Source organism: Protobothrops mucrosquamatus, unplaced genomic scaffold (assembly GCF_001527695.2).
Source record: "Protobothrops mucrosquamatus isolate PMUCROS unplaced genomic scaffold, P.Mucros_1.0 scaffold88, whole genome shotgun sequence".
NCBI lineage: Eukaryota > Metazoa > Chordata > Lepidosauria > Squamata > Viperidae > Protobothrops > Protobothrops mucrosquamatus.
In genome coordinates, this window is record NW_015386464.1 from 1,153,860 (window position 1) to 1,159,514 (window position 5,655).

The window sequence follows — 5,655 nt, forward strand, 5'->3', positions numbered from 1 at the left end:
ACATTTCTGCATTTCAAGAGACCATTGTTTTTTTTATGTTAACAGTGTTTCTGTTCCAGAATTTTTTCCATTCCTTTTAATCTCACAGTTTTCTCAAATGTTCACAAAATATGCCCATTTATTTCCCTTGACACTTGTATTACATTTCTTGTTTTTGTTGAATAAAGGCAACACATTTCAAACCAAATGTCTTGCATATCAGGCAATAGTACTATTAATTTGTATTAATTATTCCACTATACAAAATCCTAGAAAATAAAGAAGAATTAATTCCATCACCATTAACTAATTTTTTTCTGCACACATGGTTCAGACACCACAAGCTGAACCCACAATCTGCCATGCCTGGGAGATTTCTATCTTCTTTTACAATACTGTATACAAATAAGCATTGGGAGCCATATATACCGTTGAACTATAATTCACAATATACTTGCCCATTGATGATGCTAGCAGGGACAGCTGGGAGTTAAAAATTCAGTTTATGCCCTACCTTGGGATAACAGTTCTAAAAAGATGGATCAATTAATCTGTTTCCACTAGCAATAAATAATGTTATGATTTCTTACATACTAACAATTAATTATGCCACATACTTCCAAGAGCATAAATAAAAATGGCTGTAGCCATTCAAACTTATAGCATTATAGTCTTTCTTTTGGTCTTTAGCATGCCTTTATAATTATTCCTAAACACCAATTATAGGTTTTAGGTCTAAATCACACTTGGTGGAAAGGATAGAAGTATACATTTAAGTTATCATGTGATTTTTTAAAACATTATGTGGCTAATCCATGTTTTTGAATCCTGGGTAAATCCATACCATAAAATAATCCGAACACCAGGATAATACTAAAAAACAAAACTGTTTAATTAAAAGCTGAGCCTTTTGTCGGTCAACACTACCGACATCATCAGAGCGTGATGCAAGATTGCTGGGAGTCCTTCTTATGCTGCTGGGCAACTTTGCGCTCGGCTCTTTGACCTAGTTACCAGTCCGTCCGTTCCTTCCATCTGGTTTCTTAAAGGGCCCACATGCTTTATTGTGTTAGTGCCCTCCGAGGTTGCTGTTTCCTTCCTCCTGGATCCAACCACTCTCCGTTTCTGCTCGCCCACTCCCGCATCCATCATCCTCTCTAGCCCCATTCCATGGTCTGTTCGACCCTCCCTGGACTGACTGTGCTTGTGTACGTTCGAGGGAGGGGGTGTATCTAACGGATCTGGACACCTATCGGTGCGATCCCTGGCGGCTGCATTCCTGCATATATTCTTCCACCCAAGGATGCTGTCTTCCTCCTCGGGTGTCTGTGAGTATGCTGTACCGCTTCTAGTTGTCCCCCTCCTCTTGAAGCTCCTCATTACTTGTGCAGCCCATATCTAGGGACACTACTAAGGGGGGCCGCTTACTTAAAGAAACCTGGCTTTCTGATGGCGACTCCATCAATCGCCATATAGAGCTTTGCCCAGCATACCAAACATTTAAGGTATGGGAACAACAACATATGAATCCACAACAAAGGCAATTGGCACACCCTTCACGAAACCAGAGGGAAGGAAGAATAGAGGAGATAACCCATCTACGGGACAAAGAACCTATAAGAAGAACAGAGAAGGAACAAGAAACATCCTCCCCTAGGTATCCCAGATAGGCATATTTCAACTCACGCCATAAAAAGGGGAAACAACGATGGGGGTGAACAACAAGGGTGGTTGGATAGTAACCCATGGGACACCTGCTCCACAATCCCCACTAACATGAGGGGAGAGATGGGTTATTCTACTGATGTGAATAGGAAAGGAAAACAGAGACCTACAATGGAAAGTTATGTCATGAGGCCCCGTACGTGTGCAAAAAGAGCAAAAAAACTGATGAACGGTGAAGGAAGATCCAAAAGCCCAATGTGTCCCGTGAGCAAGTAATGAGGAGCCTCAAGAGGAGGGGGACAACTAGAAGCGGTACAGCATACTCACCGACACCCGAGGAGGAAGACAAAAGGACTTAAAAATCTGGACTTTTTCTCAGACTTTGGTCTAGTATGGTTAGAGACCTTGTCAGGTGCATGAAATGCTTGTTATTGATCTTATTGGGGACAGACTTAAGGATTCATGTTTCCAATGCAATTTGCATAAATGACTATATGTGGCAAATCAAATCAAATCAAGTTTATTACTGTACAGTCAAAGATCAGAGACCAGAACAAATAAAAACACTCAAGGAGTATACACTGGCCACTGTCAATCTTAATTCCCATTCCTGTTTTCATTGCCTAAAGCAGGCATGTCAAAGTCGCGATGTCACATGACGTCACGCAATGTATCGTGACTTTTTCCCCATTGCTGGCAATGGGGTGGGTGCGGTTTGGGCATGATGCATCCAGCGTGTGGGCTGGCAGTTTGACATGCCTGGCCTAAAGGAATAGAAGAAAGCTGATAATTTATACCTTTAGGAAGAAATTGTCTATGTTAATTTTATACAATAGCTGTATAAAAAAGACAAATATAAAAACAACAGATACAAAAAAATATAGAATTAAGAAATAAATAGTATACCCTTCATATACAAATCCATAGGAGAAGAGAGGATAAAAATGGCCACCTCATCAATATAGCCATCTAAGCAAATCTCTGGTTTCCTGGAGCTTCAGGACTGATCACATAACTAGACCTTGAAGAACTTACAGAATGTCAAAAGAGATGGAGCTAATCTTATTAATATTTAATATTATTGTGCATTACATATTATAATCTATGAAAATTAATGTCTCTGTGAATTTGAAATTATTTTCAGTCTTGGTGCTCCCCAACTGGAATGATAAATAGGTCAGCAATTGGGGTTCTTAAGAATTGGATCCTTGCTGCAATAACAACAACAATAACAACAACAAAGATTTGTGTCCTTTTACAAATCCTTTTCAGTATGTTTCCTGGCTTCTCTATTTTGTTGCACTGAAATGCAAAACCAAATGAACAAACTTTCCCAACAACAGTGTAAAATGGTTTGTCATTGCCTTTTACCAGGATGTTTGTTTTTGTTTACCCATTTTAAGCTACATTCCTAGAATTCCACAACAATCTCTTATCCAAGTATTAAATCTGTTTAAGTCTAGGCAATATATAAACCATAATCTGAGTCTGACAGCAAATGTGGAAAAAGAGTAGCAATAGGTACAGTATGTACGGTATATATCTACAAATCTAACATTTTCATTCTGAGAGGTTTCCTATTAAAAAATACAAAACGCAGATTTTTTTTGTCCTTGTGAATGAACAGATGAATGGGAATTTTATTGCATATAATTACCAGTAACTGAGCACCATTGAATACAGGCAACACATTCTTCCATAAGAACAATCATGGGTCATGTATGATACTGTTCCTCTCAAATTTTATTTCTACTGAATTAATCATTCTTTATTAGTAATGTTGATTAGTTCATTAATGCAGACAAGTAGCCTCTGCCCACAGGATACTAACCTGTTTTGTTTACTTTAATACTCACAATTATAAGGACTACAAGGGATTTTCCTGCACATTGTTGCTGTGATATTTTATTTCAGTGGGCATCAAAGCTACAGTTAGAGCTCCCAGTTTTCTTACTTCTCATTTTCAGCACAATTGTTAAATAAAACTGAAGGAATTTTAATATTAATAGAACAGTGGAAAAGTATATACACGTATAAGTGCAAAACTCTTTTTCCTAATTTATTGTATTCAGACCATTATTTTAACTAGTTGTGATGAGTCACATTACTGGAATCTCTGTATTAGGGATACTGTAAGTAAATTCAAATAATCCAATTCACTTTATTATCTATGTTAGTAAAGCAGAATTCCAATCATATTGCCAATAATTTAAATGTATTTTCATATGTAACATTTCCTAGTTCATATTTCTTTGGCATGACTATATTTAACTAAGCAGGTCTCAGTTAAGTATAATAAAGCACCTGAACTTTAGGATTCAGGTCAAGATCAAGTGTGGTTAATAAAGACAGTCCTCTACTTAAGTTAATTTCAAGTTATGAAATTTTGCCAATATGAACAAACCTGTCTGCAACTCCAACCTAGAATAGAATGCTTCAAACATTTTGGAAATGTCTGGGGCTTAAAACAAACTGATTCATACAGGAAAGTACTTGCTTTTTACCCAACCTGGAATTACTTGAATTGAATTGAAAAAGTTTTGTATATTTTTGTGTTACCAAGAGAATCTGTTGATTTAATAAGTAAATATCAGTTTCCTGGCCTTTTGGTAAATATACACTAATGTGCGTGTAGACAAATGTATGTGTAGACAGAACGGCAAGGCATAGTACAGCAAATGAGATACAATAAATTCTGGGATTTAGAATCAGAACATCTTTTACTGATATCAAATAATAGTAAAACTGTATGAAATTATTGCAAATAGAACCCAGAACCCAGAAATTCAAATTTATCCCAAATAAAACTGAATGTTATCAGAAGTAATTTTTTTCAGTCATATGTATCTCAAGGAAGTTAAAATGCTTATCTAACAGAATAACTGAGTTGGAAGGGACCTTGTAAGTCTTCTAGTCCAATCCCCTGCTCAAGCAGGATATCCTATACCATTTCAGACAAATGGCTGTCCAATCTCTTCTTAAAAACCTTCAGTGACAGAGCACTCACAACTTCCAAAGGCAACACCAATTAATTGTTCTAAGTGTCAGAAAAATTCTTCTTATTTCTAATCTCCTTGATTGGTTTCCATCCATTGTTTCTTGCCCTGTCTTCAGCTGCTTTAGATAATAGATTGATTCCCTCTTCTTTGTGGCAGCCCCTTAGATCAGGGGTCTTCAAACTTGGTTGTTTTATGACTTGTGGACTTCAACTCCCAGAATTCCTCAGCCAGCGTGCCTAGCTGAGGAATTCTGGGAGTTGAAGTCCACAAGTCATAAAACAACCAAGTTTGAAGATCTCTGCCTTAGATATTGAACAGCGCTACCATGTCACCCCTCATCCTTCTTTTCATTGACTAGACATACCCAATTCTTGCAACTGTTCTTTATATGTTTTAGCCTCCAGTCCCCTAATCAATTTGGTTGCTCTTCTCTGCACTCTTTCTATAGTCTCAACATGTTTCTACATTGTGGCAATCAAAGTTGGATGCAGTTGTCATGTGCCTGACTATTGAAACACTTCAAACAAACCTGTTTTACATCATGGCTGTGTTTGAGAGCATTAAGACAGAGGGCTTCTGGCAAATATAGTTTCCCCCTTTGTAAGCCAAGCCATCCCTGCACGTTAGGGAGGTTTGATTATCTTTGAACCATTGATCGGTGAGGAGCTCTCGTTTTATTTTCTTTACCCCAGGGTCATCAGGATTGGGGACCTTGCGAGGCATAAGTTGAGCAGCAGTTTTCCACTCGTCTCCCTCTTTTATTCTCACCCGGTAATATGCCTCTCTCAGGTCTAATTTAGTGAAGACACTCCCCTTAGTCAGATGGGTTAGTAAGTCCTTTAGGAGGGGGAGGGGATATTTATTTTCCACACTCACAGCATTGAGACCCTTATAGAGAGGGGGGGGACCCCCTGGAGGGGAGGGCAGAGGACTTTGTGCAGTATCTGTATGACAAAGTCGCGCGGATTCGAGAAGGCTTGGACTCCGACTGGTTGGCCCAGGGGGAGGAGAC